The sequence below is a fragment of the Grus americana genome, chromosome 2 (assembly GCF_028858705.1).
Source record: "Grus americana isolate bGruAme1 chromosome 2, bGruAme1.mat, whole genome shotgun sequence".
Classification (NCBI taxonomy): domain Eukaryota; kingdom Metazoa; phylum Chordata; class Aves; order Gruiformes; family Gruidae; genus Grus; species Grus americana.
In genome coordinates, this window is record NC_072853.1 from 8,660,698 (window position 1) to 8,682,143 (window position 21,446).

Below are 21,446 nucleotides of genomic sequence, written 5' to 3' on the forward strand. Positions count from 1 at the left end.
CATACATATCCAGTGGCACCTGCCCCTTTGGGCATATACCAGTGAAACATTGACATCCAGCAGAGCATGGTGATGAAACTGGGTGTGTTCTAGATCATGGTAGAGTTTACTAACTGTAGTAACACTGCTGTCTACAGTAGATTGACCCTGATTCAGATTTGCTTGCCCATTGGTTTCTTACACTGCCTTTGTGGTTCTGACAGCTCTTTCCATTGACACCAGCAGATCAAATGGATCCAGTTATTTCACCAGGCTCAGATTGCACTATGTCTAACTCAAATTTGTCCCATAGATGCCCATTGCTTTGAAAAATGTGTTTACAGACAGAGACCATTCTGACACTGAGAATATTTCTGGTGTCAGGCTCCCTGGTGTCCCACAGTAGTTAATAATTCTGCATGTCAACTAGAATAAATGACAAGCTACAACATGTCTTCTTTCCTGGGATAATTTTTTTTGACAGTCTGCATTTTTCCTTTGGCTTTTAGCTGTGGTCCTCCACCCTTGGCTGTGCGTCTCCAGTAGAATTTTGCTCTTTATATGACTGATCCGTAGTCTAGCTGGGATCAGGCTGGTTTGGATGCCTACGTACCAAGAGAAGGGCTGAGCTCCTTCAGCAGTGTCTGTGCACTAAGACCATTAGAACATGCTATAATCACACCACTGATCTTTTCCTGTTCTCGAGAAATCTCCCTGTCTTTACAAGAAGTCTATAGGATACACTGGTTTTCCTTCCCAGAATACTTGGGTGCTGGGATATAAAAGGTGTTTATGTGATGCTGCATCGTTCCATGTGGTGAGGCTTCATTCAGCTCTGAGCAGATCAGAGTAGGTGTCAAAACCAGTTTAGCTATGTTAGTGCAGTACTCAGTTCTGCTGAGTAGAACTATACTGCACCCAAAGTTCCCATAGCCTTCATGGCCTTGCATGGGTGCCTGGAATCTCTTCTCTGCCTTTCATGGTGCCATTGTTAATGTACTCACTGACCATCCTCATTCAATTTGCTTGTCATGTATGTCCCATTGCTTTAGTTTGGTACTTGTATTCTTATTCTGCGAAATCGCTGTCCTTGTGTTGATGCCTTCCTCACAGATGCCTGTGGTATTTGCTATTTGCTGGCATTTTTCTACAGTTTAGATCTGCTCTGTTCTGCTAGAATCAGAAGTTCCACCAACAGACCCATATCTACTTCAGTATCTTTGCTCTTTAACACAAGCGTCTATTCCTCTTGCTAATTGGTTTCTTTCCAAATAAAAGAAATCTCCCAATAGCTTTGCTCCATCTGCATCCACAGTATTTATCATGCCAGTATCTTGGACATTATTTCTTGGCATTTTTTTCTTTGGTAGAGATACTAAAGCTTTAGTGCTGTTTTCTTTCCTTTATTCTCTATGATGATTCTTGTAGACTCTCCATCTTTATTACCACACTTGTGAGGAGACTTGGTCTGGAAATTGATTAATCCCGGTGATCAGGATACTTTCATGGAATATGGTTGCTGTACTTTTAGGTGGTGCTGTGCTACCTTGTTAAGTGTAGTTGCCTTATGATGTGCAACAATCTTTCACATCACAGATCTTGTAGCAGAAGAAAACGACTCCCTTAATCTGCCACTGCCTGTGCGTGATATGGTGCCAGGTCTTCACAGTATCTGGTGTCTTATTCCTTAGGGAAGGGACTAGGAACTCAATACCTAGCTGCTTCGGTCCCAGCATAAAGGAATTAACCAGAGAAAGATGTAAACCCCTAACACATGGCAGAAGATGTATGACGTTGTTTAGTAGAGTCCCATTCTCTACAAAAGGAACTTGCAACACACAAATATACCTCCATGTACATCAGACCTCTGACTTTGGATGGTTGTAAATGGTTGGAAATGTTGACTCTACCAAATTCTCCTCTCAAATGCTCTGCATACCCAGTACTTCCCCTTGCATCTATGAAAGCTACTTGGGAACTAACTGTTTCTGAAAATCAGAGTTTATTTTGGTGCCTGTCAATGGATTTTATGAGCTTGGTTCTTGGCACCATTTCTTCTGCTCAGTGATGTATGCAGACATCCTATGGGGCAGCTGGGCTGTCAGGTTCTGTTTCTGCCGTGGCAGTTTGTAATTAAGTGCATTTTCATGCAGATCATTTTTCTTTGGGCACAATCTGTTTCAGGCATAATCACTCCTCAGAAATCAAATGCTCCCAAACCCATGTAGCAATTAGAGTGACTGGTCATCTGGCACTTCATGGACTTCATAAAGACACAGGACAACTGCATCTGAATTCCTCACTTATGCAAATTGGACATGCAGGTTTTTCATCCGTGATATTTCTTAAACTCTGAGATGCAAAATGTAGTAAATGCAGTCACTGGCTGTCAGCAATTTGTAAACCAAATTGTGTGTTTCAATGTGTGAAACACAAATGGAGACAGAAGGCACTTTTAACTTGGTCTTCATGTTTCTTTGAGAAGTGCAGGGAATTGACTGGTCAGACCATGGCTGTGGCGCAGGTGGAAGCAATAAGTGGGTAGGAGTGTGTGAAAAACAGGATTATGGTGGATTAATGGAAAAATAAGCAAGCAACAGGCATGTGTGGAATTGGTAGCATGAGGGAAGGTTCAGGAGTGGGAATGTAAAAAGAAAAAAGTAAATGTGGTGGAAAACCACCATTTTGTGCTGAATCAAGTGAGTGATGACGGGATACAGGATGGATCCTGCAGGGGGAAGACCATCTTCAGTCATTAGCTTGCCGAGCTGCTGAAGAGGGCTTTAAACTAAAGTTGCTAGGAAAGTGGAACCTCAGTCTATCCAACTCCTAGCCTCCTACCAGTTTGATGCCAACATTGGCAATAGATGCCCAGAGCTGAGAGAAGGATCACAGGTCAGCAGTCAGCAGGAGAGCACCTAAAGTGCAGCACAAAGGAATCCCAGCCACTCCAGCCAGTATGTCAGCTTCATGAGAAGCCAAACTTAAATACCTCTATGCAAACACACAGATCATGGGGAGTAAACAAGAGGAGTTAGAGACGTGCACACACCTGCAGGGCTATGATCTCATTGCCATTATGGCGATGTGGTGGGATTGCTCCTGTGACTGGAGTGCTGGAATGGAAGGACGCAGGCTCTTTAGGATGGACAGGCAGCAGAAACGAGGAGGGGGTTTCACTCTCTATGTCAATGACTAGCTGGAGTGCATGGAGCTCCACCTGGGGATGGGTGAGGAGCTGACCGAGAGCTTATGGGTCAGGATTAAAGGGAGCACTGGGGCAGGGGACATTATAGTGGAGGTCTACTACAGGCCACTGGACCAGGAAACCAAGCAGATGACTCCCTCTGTAGACAGATAGGAGCAGCCTCACATTCACAAGCCCTGGTCCTCATGGAGGACATCAATCACCCCGATATCTGTTTGAGGGACAACACAGCAGGGAATAAGCAATCCAGGAGGTTCCTGGAATGTGTCGATGATAACTTCCTTCTCGAAGTCATAGAGGAGGCAACAAGGACAGGTGCCATGCTGGACCTTGTTCTCACCAATGAGGAGGGGCTGGTGGGGAATGTGGAGCTCAAGAGCAGCTTTGGCTGCAGTGAACATGAAATGGTGGAGCTCAAGATCCTCAGGGCAGCGAGGAGGGCGGACAGCAAGCTCACTACCCTGGACTTCAGGAGAGCAGACTTTGGCCTCTTCAGGGACTTGCTTGGTAGAGTACCATGGGATAAAGCCCTGGAAGGAAGAGAGGCCCAAGAAAGCTAGTTAGATTTCAAGGATAACCTCCTCCAAGCTCAGGAGCGATTAATCCTAGCAAAGAAGAAGTCAGGCAAATGTGTCAGGAGGCCTGCATGGATGAACGAGGAGCTTCTGGACAAACTCCAACGCAAAAAGGAATCCTACAGAAGGTGGAAGCAATGGCAGGTAGCCTGGGAGAAATACAGAGAAATTGTCTGAGCAGCCAAGGATCGGGTTAGGAAAGCTAAAGCTCTGATAGCATTGAATCTGGCCAGGGAGTTCAAGGGTAACAAGAAAAGCTTCTATAGGTACGTCAGTGATAAAAGGAAGACTAGGGGAAAATATGAGCCCTTTCTGGAAAAAATGGGAGAGCTGGTTACCCAGGATATGGAGAAGGCTGAGGTACTCAATGACTTCTTTGCCTCAGTCTTCACTGGCAAGCGCTTGAGGCACATTGACCAAGTCACAGAAGGCAAAAGCAAGGACTGGGAGAATGAAGAACTACCTACTGTAGGAGAAGATCAGGTTCTAGACGATCTAAGGAACCTGAAGGAATGTGGGACCTGATGAGATGCATCCACAGATCTTGAGGGAACTGGCGGATGAAGTGGCAAAGCCGCTCTCCATCATATTTGAAAAGTTGTGGCAGTCCGGTGAAGTTCCCACTGACTGAAAGGGCAAACATAACCCCTATTTTTAAAAAGATTAAAAAGGAAGACCTGGGGAACTACAGGCCGATCAGTCTCACCTCCGTGCCTGGCAAGATCATGGAGCAGATCCTCCTGGAGACTATGCTCAGGCACATGGAAAATAAGGAGGTGATTGGTGACAGCCAACATGGCTTCACTAAGGTCAAATCGTGCCTAACAAATTTGGTGGCCTTCTATGATGGGGTTCAGTGTTGGTGGATAAGGGAAGGGCAACTGACATCATCTACCTGGACCTGTGCAAAGCATTTGACACTGTCCTGCATGTCATCCTTGTGTCTAAATTGGAGAGACATGGATTCGATGGATGGACCACTCGGTGGATAAGGAATTGGCTGGATGGTCACACTCAAAAAGCTGTGGTCAACAGCTTGATGTCCAAGAGGAGATTAGTCACCAGTGATGTTTCTCAGGGGTTGATATTGCTGATGACATCAAGCAGTGTGGTATGGTTGACACACTGGAGGGAAGGGATGCCATCCAGAGGGACCTTGACAGGCTGAGGTGGGCCCGTGCAAGCCGCTTGAAGTTCAACAAAGCCAAGTGCAAGGTCCTGCACGTGGATCAGCGCAAACCCAAGCACAACTACAGGTTGGGCAAAGAATGGATTGAAAGCAGCCCTGAGGAGAAGGACTTGGGGGTGATGATTGATGAAAAGCTCAACATGAGCCGGCAATATGCACTTGCAGCCCAGAAAGCCAACCATATCCTGGGCTGCATCAAAAGAAGCGTGACCAGCAGATTGAGGGAGGTGATCCTGCCCCTCTACTCCGGTCTTATGAGATCCCACATGGAGTACTGTGTTGAGCTCTGGGGTCCCCAGTACAAGACAGAGATGGATCTGTTGGAACAAGTCCAGAGGAGGGCCATGACGTTGATCAGAGGGCTGGAGCACCTCTCCCATGAAGACAGGCTGAGAGAGTTGGGGTTGTTCAACCTGCAGAAGTCTCCAGGGACACATTTTTGCAGCCTTCCAATACCTAAATGGGGCTACAAGAAATCTGGAGGACTATTTACAAGGGCATGTAGTGATAGGAAAACGGGTAATGGTTTTAAACTAAAAGAAGGAAGATTTAGATTACATATAAGGAAGAAAAAATCTTTACCATGAGGGTGGTGAGGCACTGGAACAGGTTGCCCAGAGAGGTTGTGGATGCCCCATCCCTGGAAGTGTTCAAGGCCAGGTTGGATGAGGGTTTGGGCAACGTGGTCTAGTGGAGGGTGTCCCTGCCCGCAGCAGGGGGGTTGGAACTGGATGATCTTTAAGGTCCCTTCCAACCCAGACCATTCTATGATTCTATGATCTTGAATCTGATTGCATCACAGAGTAAATTTTTCCAGGTGGCAATGGCAAGAGTGCAGAAGACCAACTTGTCCAGCAAATAAGGGAGCAGCAGAAATGTACTCTGAGATGAGTAGTGGCGTACAACATTTTTCTCCTCTTCACCCCTCCTGACTTCTTTCTGCTATGTGAAGAGAACTGTCTTGTCCTTCTTTGTTCCCCCAGTGAAGATTCTAGAGGACTTAAAAAAGGCAGTTTCATAACAACAACTTCTCCTTGCGAGTTCTAGTAGAGGGAACATATTTTGATAGGTCTAAGAGACAGAATATAAATAGTAAATACTTGAATGCAACCATGCATATTATGGAAATTGCCCAACCTTTTAACTGGACGTACCTCTGACAAGTTGCCAGAGGTAATGTTATGTATTTCTTCTGTCACTTGAACATTCCAGAGCCTCAAAGGAGTGTAAATATCTTGCAGATCAAAAGGGATTGAGTGGTACATATATCATCATGCTTCCCAGAAAGGTTTTTCAGTGGCATCTCAACTTGGCACCTCACTGTGATGTGGACAATTCAGGAGGAAGGTCCTTTTGCAAACTGCTTGGTTTTCAGTAGAAAGGCAGGCAGGGAAGATCCAGTGCCTCAGATAAGAGTTAAGTAGGGCGCAAGTGCACTGAGGCACTTCATCCTTTGCCTGCTCTGTGCACTTTCAATTAGAGTGACAGTGCCCTAGTTACAGCCCCTCTTTCCGGCTGCTGCAGCTGCTATGAGGCAGGTGCTGGTTATGCAAACGCTCCCCAGGGGTCAGAAAAGTAGGTTTGGTGTAGCTGAAACCCAACAAAGCAGGTACTGGACAGCACTGAGCATCTAAAAGTTAGGCAGGTTGTTTATACTCATAATATGGGCTCCCTCCACCATCAACACCACCAACGAACCACAGAGGCAACTTTGCTGAATTACTTCTCTTGCTAATTACAGAAGAAAATGAGGTGATCAGTTTTCATAAAGTGCCTGCTTTACAGGTGGCTGAAGATAGGTGAGATAAAGCCCGAGATCTTGTCAAGACCCTGAACATTTACCTTCAGAGAGCAAAGTTGCATGGGAGCATTTAGACAAGAATCAGGCACTGGCCTTTAAAGGTAGAAATAAAATGAGTTTGACTCATTTTTAGAATAAAAATGCCCAATACTTCACCTGCTTGTCTGCATAAACAACAGCCCCAGTACTGCCTGGTCTTTTCTTATTTCCAACTATACCAGAGATGCCTTTGCGTGATAGATAAGGCACACATGAACAACACTCAGCTACTATTTAAAACAGAACAGAATTTGCTCCTGGGCTTTCTTCAAATGCATCTGACCAGAGTGAGTTACACAAATGGACAGATTTACAGCCACCAGCTGACCACTTGTCTTTCCCTTCAGTCTGGTGATGAATTGCTTGAACATGAATGTATGGAGAGACTCATAAGATATATCATACTAGTATATCTTTTACCCTGGCTACACTTTGGGCTCATCAAACACTCTCTTCTTTCTTCTGGAAATAACTACACACATATTTTGAAGAAAAAGCAACAACCCTTCCCCCAAAACTAAACTATCAAAATTCTCCAGTAACTTTACAACGCTCTACAAGAAACAGTGGACAAATTCTTCCTGTTTCTGGGGTGACTAGATGTTTGGAAAAATTAATGCTTTATCAATCTCAGTATTATTATTATAGTTTGTGAAAGTAAGAAATATTCTGCATCTGTGAGATTTCAGACCCAGTCACACCCCTGGATTACACGGTGGATTTGTCCTTAGAGTCATGATTCATTTAGTGAAGTTTAGAGTAGACCTGGTGGGATTTCTCTTCTTGGTAGAAGCCTGGTCCTTATCCTCATTTGTACTTCCAAAATTTCTTTCAAAATCGTTCCAATTAAAGTGGATTTAACTAAGCATTGCTTATGGAAAATCAGTAAAGCGAGTCCCTCGTCCAGTGCAAGGATCATCTCTACCTACCAGGAGATGTGACTGCAGGAGGGGTGCATAGCCAGGCTAGCACACACCTAGCTAGATCAGATTGCAATAGTCACTCTGACATCCAAGGTGCCTCCAGGTGCCCAGCCACACTGAGGTTTTTCACACTTCGCCGTGGTTGGGTGCAGATTCAGTGGATGATGAGGATGTTAACACCAGCTGCTCATGCAGGCACTTCTGTGATAAAAGTTATAGCTACACTGACTTCCTTTTAGATCAGAGAGGTATCCACTCCTGTCTGCTGTGCTCACATCACTGCAGTCAGATAGTGTGGATGAAGCCTCATGTGGTACCCAGAAACCCAGGGGCACTGGTTAAAACCAAGCAGACTGCCATGGGGACACTGTTCTTTCCTTTTAAGCTAAATTGCAATAAACTAATTGTTAATCCAGGGCTACAATAACAGAATTGCCCCAAGATAAAGGACAAGACTCTAACGGAAATTATTCATAGGCAACCCCCTCAGCCGAAACTCTCCTGACTGAAGAGAGATAATTTTCATGCAGTTTAATATTTTCTAGATTATGAAAAATTTAATTCAGTTCAGAGTCACATTATATGTGAGAAGCAGGGTTTTTCCAATGAAATGTCCTTCATCAGTCAGTGTTCTAGATGACTTAATCTAAATTGAAATAATAATATTTACAAGAGGGTTTCTATTGCTTTAAATTCATACTTTCAGCTAAACTATTACAGTTGCAGAGTGTCTGAGTCCTCATTTTATTTTTCAGAGTGTTGGGGGCTTTATTTTGCTTTTTCCAGTGCAGTGAAGCTAAATTAATTAAAAAGTGCTATAGTAATTTAAGGGTCTCTACACAGAGATTTTTTGCTCTACCTGAAAAACCCTGAAAGTCTCCAGCTGTCATTGACTAAATGAATTCAAGCCACCGCTATGAATTCTGCAACAGATGCAGCCATACAGGGATTTGCAGTAAGTGTCTGCAACTGTGTCTGCTTGAATTCCAGACTTTTATTATTTTTGATGCAATTCAGTACCAGGGAAGAGCAAGGGAGATGAGAGACTGGGGAAAAGGTGTGGGGAGAAGGCTCTTGAGTTTTGCCAAGACCCTTCAGCAACTCCTTTCCTTCCTTCCTCCCTCCCCGTTATCTAATCCCCCTGGAATGTAGCAGTTCTCACACAGCTCCTATCTGGTGAATTAATGGGATTTTCAGAAAGGAGGAAAAAGGAAGGGGGGGGGGGGGGAAAAAAGAAGCCTTTCTGATCCAGTATGAGAAGTGAAATTCCACTTTCTATATCTTGCAGTGTATCTGCTTAGGAGTTACGCTGATTATGCTGTAGCAGCTCTCTTCCCTTAAATATCCTTTAAATATTTATTTCAACCAGAGTAACTATACCCATGTATGGATACAGCTCTTCTGGAATGAGAGTCTTGATCTTGTTCAGCCTAAGCCTTTCTGGTATGGGCAAATTAACTAGTAACTGGTATAAACCCTATCTCCAGTGGAACATATGCTTCACTGACCAGAACAAAAAAAACACCAGCAATGGTTTTCTGGTGTAGGCAGAAGAATTTAGATATTTTTTTTTTCTGCTACAGCAAAAAAAAAAAAAAAAAAAAAAGAGGTTTTCCCATAACACATTTTATCCTCCCTATTTTGAAATTTTTAGTCAAATCGTGATCTGATTTTAGCTGAGCCCTGCTAACTGTTCAAAACCTGATGGCAGCCTCTCCCAAGAACTACCTGAGCAATATTTAACCCTGTTGTATTTCTGCAACAGAATATCCCTGATACTTGTGCTACTCTGGATTCAAGCCCCTTTTTCTCCCCCACTGCCAAGAAAGCTTTGACTTCAGATCCTGCCCTCCAGCATGTGCTCTCAACTCTCATTTCCCCTGGTTAAGCCGGAGAGAATCCACTTCCCAGGTGTGGGCAAACCCATTGAGACCTGTCCCTTGGCAGCAGGGTGAAGCTCTCAGCCTTCTCAGAGGCAACTCAAGGTTTCTTAGCCTTGACTCTGGCTGCATGCCTGACATTTCCCACATCCTAACGTGGTGCTGGTAGCTGCGTATGTAGGGCAAGAGAGGAGACTGGAATGAATAGCCATTTTCTACCCCAAAATGCAAGGAAGACCAAGGAAGAGCACTTGAGAGCTCTTCATTGAATGAACTCATCTGCCAGCAAGAGATAAAATGGGAACGTAATCAAGCAAACAGTCCCAATGCCTGCACACAGCCTTATGGCTCTGTCTCTACCTCTGACAGGGACCTGCAGACTCTTTTATACGCTGGCAATGTTTTTGCAGTTTGTCATGACAGTTAAGTGTTCTCGAGCAGAGAGCACAAATTACGTACGCACACATGCTTCACCCTCACTGATCTTGCTGCAACAGCACCGCTGAGAAAAGTAGAGAGGAGTCTCCATTTTGTTGCCACAGGACATGAATAAATGTCATCGATTCCGATGGGAGTTATTTGTATCCTGCAGTGGGAGACTAGCACCCCAGTACTGCTGCAGCTTTCTTTTTGGCTTTTGGTAGCTGGATCTCTGCAGTAATAGCAGGGCTAATCCTGCTGCCAATTTTCTCTCTGTTTTTGTTGTTTTGTGTTCTGCTTTTATTGAACCAATCACTGGCTATTAGGGAGAAACTTTCCCTCTGGCCTGTTATTCCATTATCGTTCATTATGAGGTTTTTTTGCACTTCATCTGACATATTTGATGCCAGGGTCTGGCAGAAACAAGGCTCTGGACCAGAGGGACTTCAGGGGTTCAGGATGCACTGAGAGCTCAGAGCTGCAGAATTGGAAATGCTGCAGGTGCAAAAAGCAAGAGCAATACGATATGCACATTCAGCAGCATGAAATACCATTCCTGCATTTTGCTCACCCTCGTTGCTGCAGCTGACAGAGGGGATCTACATGTCCCTCTGTGATCCCACAGCCTTAGAGTTTTCCAGCCATTTCCACTTCAGAGTACTCCATTCCCAGCTCTCTTTTCATCGATGCCCCAGCATGCAGGCATGTGCTAATCAGTTTTAGCAGGCTCATCATTTGATTGACTTCAAAGCTGGGAACCCAGTTGCTGCCTCTCTTAAAAGATAGGAAAGGCCAGCAGGACAAGGGTTGTTTTTCCTGCCTTTAGTTTGTGCTTGTCCTTTGTGGGTATGTCAGAGATGAAAGTTGATCTGTTTCATGTAACATTCTTCTGATTTCTTTCCGTCACTGTTGGATTAGCTTCTCACATCTTTGTCCAGAAAAGGTTTTTTCATCACCCTGTAACAAAACCTCTCCTTCCCTGGTATCACACATTTGTATTGATGGAGTGTTGCCTTTGCTTTTTGTGTGTCTAAGGTTAAGCAACAACACTGATCTGCCTTGAAATTTACTGTCTCCAAAGGGGACCAAAAACCAAGATCCTGTACAAAAAGTACGATCTCCAGAACATTCTCCACAGCTGAAATCTCCTGTGCAATAGGCTCTTTCCATGGCAACATCTTGCAGATGGTTAAATTTCAGCAGTTATCTATGCTGACACGTTCATTATTCTGCACTGGAAGAACGAAATTCTAATGCGTTAAATGATCTTATATATGAACATAAGTAATGTTCTGAAAAACTCAGAAATGGAAAATTTAAACAACTGTCTTTTTACATATCATGAACTCAAAGGAGCAGTGAATTTTACATGGCAAGTAATTCATTCCGGGACTATTTTCCTCCCTTCCTCTTTGTGAACCGATTACCATTATCTCTTATGTATTCATTATTCACGTGCTAGGCACATGCCTTTACCCATTTGGTTTTGGTGCACAAGCCATTCTACACATAAATTTTTGCAAATGTTTTGGAGAAATCTGAGATTTCTGATCAGTATTGCGGGGATTCCTCTGGGAGGGGGGATGCTCTTTTTGATGCCTCTTGACTGAATGACTGTTGTTACTAACTCAGCCATCTGGAACTGCGGTCAGAAAAGTGGTGCCTATCCTTTTTTAACCAATACGCTCTGTCCGCACCAGCACACCTTCCAGCAACCGAGCCTGAAGTAGTCTCATCATGGGTTCAGGCATCACAGAGATTTGCTTGCTGACTTTGTTTCTCGTCATGCATTCAAGCCCTCTAAGTGATGGATGCTATTCCTGTTCTAGTATCGCTTTCACTTCTGGGATTTTGAAAGGGAAGCAATCAACTTAAACTGGAAGATTTTATAAATAGCAGGCAGAAAAAATAGAAAATTATAAAAAAGTTCTTTGCGAAACAGTGCAACAATGTTCTTTGCAAAGCTGGAGATTTGCCTAGCATGGAGTAATGCTGTTTGCACACACTGTCCATGCCTGTGCTGGAAAGGGAAAGGTGCTGAAGATTAAGCATCAGAGTGCAAAACAAATTCAAATGACGCTCAGAGTTGCATAGACATGAAGAAATGCATAAGCCTTTTTGGGGTTGGTGACTCACATGGGTGGAGCTTAATTTTCTGGGTGGGGGTACAGAGGAATAACATCACTTTTCCTCCTAATTTGGTGCTAGTGTTTCTAGTCCCAAGTGATCGTGAAAAAGAAAGAGCTGAGAAAGAAAGAGACTCCACCTTTTCCCTAGAATGAGAAAACATATGTTTTTCTTCTCTGTATTTTCTTCTCTCCACCCCCTCCCTTCCCTTCATGCTATCAGCATCAGCATCCACATCTATATCCCCTCTTTTGGGGAAGTTGCTTTGTGCCAGACTGTTCTGCTTAAAGATTTCTTTAGCTTAATAGCCTGGCTCGTTAACGATTTTTAAGATTTGAGTCATACAGTTTGCTCACTGACATCTCTCTTCCCCTTGGCTCCCCTTCCCCCATGCCTCGTTTAAAGGTTTCTCAGTGTCAATCCACCGGATGTTTCCAATCCAGAGCACAGCACAGGCATTGTGTGAATTATATACGTCAAAGATCAGAGTTCAAGAGAGCTACGGTGTATCCTGAATGTTTGGAGTTAAGGGGTTATTTGGCAGGAAACATCTTGATGAAGGACCTCTCCTTTCTGCAGCCTGCTGTTTCGTGTCTGCTCTCGGGGATGAACAGCAATCCCAGCCCAGACAGGGCCCCTCTGTCCGACCACTGAACCAAGCTCCTCACTTGTTTCCAGTTGCTTTGGCTAGACAAGAAACAGCAGAGCTAATGGGCAGAAGGGGATATTAATTTGCATTTGAATACAGCCCAACACAGTTACTCAATGTTACTGCTGGGTAATGGGAAAATTAAGCTAAAAGGGAGTTAGCATATGGAAAAGAAATGTAGCTGATGCTGAGAGGACAGACTGCAGTTGCAGTGAATTAGTGTCCACAGCTGTTACGCCGGATGCCTTACGGCTCTCGGGGCAGGTAGCATTGCAAAAGTAAATATTCCCTTTTATACATATTGTTACACAGTGTGGAGTGGCTGGAGAAATAAAATCAACCAACAGGAAAAAAAGAAGTGTGCGTCGGGGGGAAGTGATGCAGCTGCAATATTAAAAGTCTAGAGATGAAAAAAGCCACAGAAGCAAAGGAATGCAAAAGAAGGTATCCTGCCTTTCTTAGAAAAGCAAAAAAAAAAAAAAAAACCCAAACCATAGAAATGTTTTCTTCCATTTGCGGTGGGCCACCACTGTTTTCCAGGAGTGAGTCTGGCTAATCACAGCAATTCTCCCTGAGTCAGGCAGAGCCCGCAGCCAGATTTTTATACATATTGCTGTATGTTATTATAGCTGAGAGCAATACATGGTTACTGTCTCAGAGCTGTTGTGTTCTTTTATTCCCCCTTTTCTCAGGGTCTAGGTTCCCTTTGCTGGCTGAGGACCTTCCCAGAGTGACCCCATGAGCTACCTGTTGTCCCAGGGAAATCAGGGGATGGATCAGGATTGGAAGTGTTCGCATGAGCAGCTTGCTTTTAACTGTGGGTGTTTCATTTCATTCAGCCCTGCTTTGGTCTATAGCATTCACTGCTGTGATCCCACTGTGGCATGGACACTCTGCAGAGTAATGCAGAAAACCACAATGTCTTCACCTTATTTTCTTTAAATTCTTTTTTTTTTTTTTTTTAAATAAGTGAAGAGATATCCCTCCTGAATAAGCTTTAAAAATACACAAACCCATGGACAGACATCATCCCCCCTTAGAAGACAAACTCTAGTCAGAGTATTGTTTTTCCAAATTGGCTAAAATTTGCATCAAAAAGCCAACATTTTTTAAAGGTGCTAAGACCCTGCAGTGCTCGATATAGTCACCTAAAACTTTCAGTACCTTTTGAATTTTACCACGTGTTCCAGAAAACTAAAAAGTTGTGGAGATGTTTGAATATTATTATTTTTTTCCAAAACAATGGCTAGGATTTAGTTACACGGCCGCCAGCAGTACTGTTGTGCGGTTAGATATGTTGCATGGCTTTGAACTTCTCAAGCATGACTGTAAAAGGATATTGTGTGTGCTTCTTATTGGTTATATCAGATAAGTCCCACTTCAGTCCTTTGTTTGCTTTGCTGATCTCATTAGAAATAATTAAAGTTTTTTTCTGGTTCACATTTAGTAGCTTTGTTTAGGTGGTTTGGTGGGATTTTGTTTTTTGTTTTGTTTTGTTTTGGGTTTTTTTAACAGATCATTTACTTCTGAAGCCTGTTCCATGCTGCCGTTCACCCAGCGTTATTATTACCAAATTCTTTCTGAGGATTCACTACCTCCCTCATAAATCATTAGGTTCCCATTTAGCAAATTTAATAATAGGATCTGGTTTCAATCCTCCCTACACAGAAAAGCCACTTCAGCTTTTCATTCGGACGAGGAACTTGATGGAATGTGCCTGGTGCTCAGAGCAGCTCCCAGCCCTGGAAGCAGTTCCTTGATGGGGCCAGCCGCGCTGCCTGGGGCTGTGCATTACCTCTCCTGCTGAGAAGGAAAGGGAAGGGAGGAAGAAGAAAGGCAAAAACATAAGCTTTTTTCATTAGGCTAAAGAAAGGCAGAAAGTATTCAGGTTCCTGGAAAAGCCTGAAAAGTCTGAAAATATTGAAAATTTCTAAGGGGATGGATTTTGAGTAGTTACAGTGTATGCATTAAGACGTGTTTATATACAAAGCCAGCACAGTTGCATTATCTGGACATTTGACCCTGCCTGTATACCCTCAGAGAGGAAGATATATCAACTATCACCATATGGATACTGAGCAGCAAATAGTCTTGAGAACAGTTCACCTCTTGGTCACAAACTGTTACACCGAGGTGAGGAGGAGGAAAAATTCAGCACTGAAGCGAGTCCATAGTGAACGTCTCCCCCATTTCACATACCCAGCCATCTTTCATTGCGGGGGATCACTATTCATACATTAGGCGAAGTGCAGGTTTACAGGCATTTATTAAGGCATAGCTGAAATATATCCAATCATTTGCTTACCCCACAGTCGTATTTTCAGGTAGGCATTCCTCTAAAGCTGGTTGAAAACAAGCGTGTACATAGGCTTTGGGCTTATTCTAACACATATGCCTTGATTTGACCCATTCAGTGCTTGGTCTTGACTTTAGCTGACCCTAGCACAGAAGTCCCTTGGCAGCTCATGAGGTCCTGAGTACCATGCCAGCTGAACACCTCACCTTCTTGGACCTGGTTTTCCCCCTAGGAGGTAGGGAAGAGTATTCTCCCTATTTCTCCCTGTTTCTCCCAGGACCCTATCTTTCCACTCTCTCATCAAACCTTACCTGGGTATAAAAGCCATGATATGAGACCACCATCCCAGTCCCATTTCTAGGGATGTGTGACCACCATCACAACACCCCACAGCACGGCTTAGCAGTGGCCACAATCTCCCTCTGGCAGTCTCATCTTGGGCAGAGGCTTGATTCAAAATCCATTAAAGCCAGTCAAAGATCCTCTTTGATTTCAAAGCACTTTGGATTTGGGCTTCTTTCCCATCTAACAGGAGTCCCTTCCAAATCAGCTCCAAGGCACATCAGTTGGATGCTGTGCAAAGGGTTTTCTAGTGCCAGTTTGAGCTCTGTGGGTATTAAAGAGCACAACATCATACTTGACTTTCAGTCAGTCACATTCTGCCAGCACTTGCATTTTGAAGCAGAGGAGCAGGGGAGAGGGGAGAAAATCTCTCATGTAAGTGTATGAAATGTGCACCATTAGAACATAAGGACACCATAATGCTATCTTATTAAAACTATCATTGTAAAGAAAATGGATTATTTACTTTGTAACCCATAATGCTTTCCCAGAAAGCAGTTTCTGGATATAATTTTCAATTTTCTTTGAACCAGATGCATCCCTGACCGCAGTTGTTCTTATAGCTCACAGATGTTGCCACTTTCAGGCCACCAGAGCAGAAGGGAGCACCAGGAAGAGCGAGAGGGATGAAAACTGGCTTTTGAGCTGGTCAGGATCACAGGTCTGGTGTCCATGGGTAGGACTAGAGTTCACCTGCATGTGCAGATGTTTGACTTGCTAAGGACATACTGACATCTCCATCCTGTGCCACTGCAGATCACATGGAGGAGCAGAAAGTGGGAGGCCCCTGACCTGACCTGACAAGTTTTCCCATTGTACGTCAGCGTCATACAGCTGTCCTTTAAGCTCCAGTTATATCCAGGACTTAAGAGTTGTTGGGGTTAGCAAGCAGGAATGACTTCATATATCACACTTCAAGCTATTGCTCATGTCTTTGGTTTTTGTTAGGAACAACTAGGTAGCCCACCTTGCTTGGCAGCATTAGAAACCAATGAATAACCTTCTGAAAGCTCAGCTTTTCTGTAGACAACACAAAGACCTAATCACAAGCAAAGTTTTCTCATCCCCTGACATGTAGGCAGCTCTGTAATCACAGCCTGGGTGACACTGCTGTGCCAGGCAAGCCAGAACCTCAGAGACTTTTTCCTAAGTGCCCTCGAGGAGAACAAGGTGATGGAGGTGACAGCAGTTCAGGAAGGAAATTCACCTTTCAAAACCCTCCGAAGTCCAGAGAAGCTGCATCTATATCTTTCCATGACTGTAGGCTGAAGCAACACTTGGCAAGACAACTGTGCAGATCTACATGTTATATTTCAGTGCACGTACATGTACGTATTACACATGCAGTCCCCAGTGTGGCTTGCGTTGTGCCACAGGTGCGGTTAGCCACAAGAGCTGTTGTCCATCAGTAGCAGATTCCTGCCAGCAGCCACCAGCAGAAGGGACAGGGGGAGCGCTGCTATTATTCCCATCTCTGGACTGGGTATCAACTGCTTTGTCTTACTCTTCCCAGTGCAGCTTACACAGCATTACTCAGACACTGTCAAGGGCTTTGATTCAAGCCTGCATGGGTCCTGACAGCCAGATGAAGCACTGCATGAACACATTAGGTGCAGAGCACAGAGCTGCAGCCTCATACTGTCTCAAAGACTGACTTGCTCTGGAAGTCAGCACCCGCCGTCTAGCTTTGTGTGCAAAACCTGATTTGCCTATTTCATATTTCAGCGATCTGAACAGCTGTGTTCAATCATATCTGACTGTGATGTGAACTCTTGAGTACACAAATGCTAGCGATGATCTGTGCAATTTCATCATCCAGTAAGTGGCAGCCACACTGTATAAGGGGCTCGGAGCTCCTGACCAGAACTGGCACTTTCCTGAGCTCAGCTCCCTGAAGTGACACATGCATGTACAAGAACTGGGCAGCAGAAAACGGCCTAAAGTGTTGTGGTTTGACCCCAGTTGGCAGCTAAGCCCCACAGAGCCACTTGCTCACTCCACCCCAGTGAGATGGGGGAGAGAATCGAAAGAGTAAAAGTGAGAAAACTCATGGGTTGAGATAAAGACAGTTTAACGGGTAAAGCAAAAGCTGTGCACTCAAGGAAAGCAAAACAAGGAATTCATTCCCCACTTCCTATGGGCAGGCAGGTGTTCAGCCATTTCCAGGAAAGCAGGGCTCCATCATGCGTAATGGTGACTTAGGAAGACAAATGCCATAACTCCAAATGTCTTCCTTCTTCTTCCCCCCCAGCTTTATATGCTGAGCATGATGTCATATGGTATGGAATATCCATTTGGTCAGTTGGGGTCAGCTGTCCCAGCTGTGTCCCCTCCCAACTCCTTGTGCACTCCCAGCCTACTCACTGGTGGGGTGGGGTGAGGAGCAGAAAAGGCCTTGGCTCTCTGTAAGCACTGCTCAGCAGTAACAAAAACATCCCTGTGTTATTGACGTGGTTTAGCCCCAGGCGGTAGCTGGGTGCCACGCACCACTCACTCACCCCTCCCCCGGCAGGTTGGGGAGGAGAACAGAAAAACAACGGCAAAGCCTCGAGGGTTGGGATAAGGGCAGTTTACTGGGACAGCAAGGGAGAGGGAAACAATCAACAACAGTACTGATAACAGATATTCACAATGGGTGTTAACAAAGAACAATTTACCGATCCACAACCCAACGCTCAGCCTGTCCCAGAGCCACGCGAACCCGCCCCTGCCCGACTAGCCCCCTTTTATGGTGAGCATGATGTCACATGGTATGGAATAGCCCCCGGCCAGCTTGGCTCACCTGTCCTGGCTCTTTGTGAAATTAACTCTATCCTTGCCAGAACCAGGACAGTTATCAACACTGGTTTGGTCACATACCCAAAATATAGTACCATATGAGCTACTATGAAGAAAATCAACTTTTTCCCAGCCAAACTCAGCACACTCATGTACAAGAACTAGGCATCAAAACCAGGCCAAGTCTGAGGCAAAGGAGAAAGATTCATTCTGGTTAGCAAAGCCCCAACCATCCTGTGAGTATGGCAGTGGAAGCAGAAAAGTCAACTGAGAGCCAGATTCTGACTTTTCTTGTAAATTCATGGTGAATCCTAAGTCACAAGAAAGCTTTCAGATTAGGCTGACAATATAATAAAAACTTTAATGGAATTATGTTATTTAAAGGTGAGAATAATTTATGAGACAAAAGAAGAATTGGAGGAAAAATTTCTTCCATGAAGACAACCCCAGCTGCTACCTGCTCATTGCCACGTGGCATTGGGTTTGTCCCTTACTCCTTGTCTTTGCACTGCAGCCGTATCCAGGCTTGCACTAGCTCAGCAAATCCTTGGGCAAAGCTGCTGCCTTTGCTGCTCTGACAGGTGATCCAGCATTTAGTTTTTCTGTAATCAGGATAACCTCAGAAGTGGCCTGTGGTCCATTCACAGCTTTGCGGAGCCCTTGCAAGTCACATGAATCTCAACTCACTTGATTACAACCTCACTTGAAATCACAAGCTTGCCCCAGCTCTTACTGCACGTGACTGTGTATCCGAGCCCTGATAGGACTTAGGGACAGGTGATAAAAGGTGTCATGGCACTGTCATGCCTTTTCTCTTCTTCCAGGTGGTAAAAATAATTGCATTTGATTCTCTTCTCTGTATTTCTCCATGCAATCTGTTGCATGGAGACATGATGGATGGGGAGCTTCCAAGGGGGTGCTCTTCCTCACTTCTTTTCACTCATGGTGTGAAGAGGTCTACAAATCCTTCCATAAGCACAGCTTTTGCACCTCAGCTCTTCCTGTGCTGCCTACTCAAAGGCAGTAGAAGCAAGCACTTACTTAAACAAGGTGTACTCTTCTACCAGGGTTTGAGCCACCCCCTGCTCAAGGTCTGTTAGGTGTGTAACTGTGAGACTTGTTTTCCTTAAGAATTCGAGCCCATATTAAAAATAAAGGTCCTTTTAGACGATGTGGAGCCCATACTTTTGACGTGTGGGACATGTCCTCATATGAACCCAATGGCTATTCAAACCTGCAAAGGTTTTGTTCATTGTATTTATCTGAGAGAGCTAGAACGAGAGCCTGTCCCTGTATCCTGCCTACGCGGCTTGCAGCCCTTCCTGAGAGCTCATTAGGCAATTGAATTGCACACAGGACCTGACCAAAAAGCCCACTGGAGCCAGCGAATGATTCTCTATTGATCCAAGCCCTTGAACTGCAGCAGTACAGGCAAAGCAAATTGTGCAAAGTTTCTGCTTTCAACCCATCAGGACAATATTTGAATTTCCCTGCTTTGCTTGGTTTGTTGGGTTTTTTTTTTCTTTGTCTTTTTTGTCCTTTTTTGTAATTTTTTGGTTCAGACAGATTTCCCCTCTATAAATCTGCTCGCATTTCTAAATGCAGTTCCTAGTAGGGGGAAGATGAGCAACAGGCAGAAATCAAGGCAGAACAGTAAATGGACAGTAAATAGAGCTTTCTTTAACACACCAGCTTCCAGGAGAGAGACAGTGAACCACAAACTATTGTAAGAATAATTAAAGTATTAAAAACAATAACAAGAAATCATAATATATTATGGCTTTGCAATTAAGTAGCATCCTTTATCTGATGAGCTGCTTGTGCTTTATGAACTTCAGTTAATTAAATCTTCCTCACGCACATGATAGGCAGAAGGCAGTAATCTTCAGCAAGAGTTTTAAATGACTGCATTAGCTGGGAGTGCAAACCACACCATCCTTCCCCAGGAAATGAGCACTTTGCTTTGGAAAAATCATGTTTGCTACATCTGCTCTGGAAAAGCTCCTTCCCATTCAAACAGAAAAGCAGCTGAGGAAATGAAAGTTTAATTTGCCTGAGTTTAGACAGGGCAGTTTAGGGCAAGAGAACCTGAATTTCTTAAACAACAGCTGTTAAAATCTGTGAAAAAATCATAGCTGGAAAAAGAAGGAAAAGCAAAGGTTACACAGATGCTGCATTAACTGCAACATCATCTTGCTTTTCTGCCTCCGGTTTGCCTGCTCTTCCCCTTGCCTGATTTGTTGAACCAGTGACAAGTTAGTTTTCAGCCTGGAAACAAACTTCCTTCAAAAAAGGAATAAAAAGTGTGGGTGTCTCCTATGCGCAACTTACAACAGCAACACCAGCAATAGACTGAGAAATGAATGCTCCTTTAGGTGTATGCCAGCTGTCGGGCTTACTCTAAACAATGTTCTTAATTAGTGGTAATGAGTTGGCAAACTCCTGAAAGTTCCTAACCAATTATTTTTTATAATTATGATCACTTAAAGACAATAGCATATTACAAATGATGACTAACAAGGACAATGCAAATGTCAATTAGAAAATATGGCTTTAATCATCACAACTTGCCTTAAAGCACAAATCACTGCAAGTGCATTTTTTTGTTGAAAGGGAAAAAAAGCTAGGGAAAGGCAGTGCTGGGGAAAAAAAAAAAAAGAGCTGAGCTATTCTGCTTCCCATGCTGGATGCTGAAAGGACAACACAGAAATTAATGAGAAAGTGCCATGAAACATCATGCAAAGAGACTGTCTCCATGGTGCTACACTCAGTGACCAGAAACCACCTGCACTTTCAGAGCAGCCCTGTAATGGGGGAGACGAGTGGTCTGTGCATCAGCGTCACCACTTGCAAGGCACCTGCAGTGACATCCAGTTGCCCTCGTGAGGGTGACTAGTGTCATTTTGTACGACTCAGGATATTCCACTTAATTTTCAGCTGGCTATTTCAGGCTTATTGAACTATCCTACATATTCACACCAGACTGGCAGATATGACATAGGACCTGTGGGAAAGTTGTGCCCTCCTGGAGGGGCAGCTGGCAGGCAGGTGGGCTGTCTGAGGCAGCAAAACTACATTAGATGCCTGTGTTTAGACATCTGAGCCAAGCAAGGAGAGATTTCAGGTCCTATCAACCTTGTGCTGGCCTTGACTGGCTCAGTATCGACCTTTCCCACCAGACATTCTCTGAAAGTTGCCAAACATGGAGGTATAAGGAAAGAACAGAGCTGTGAGCTCAAA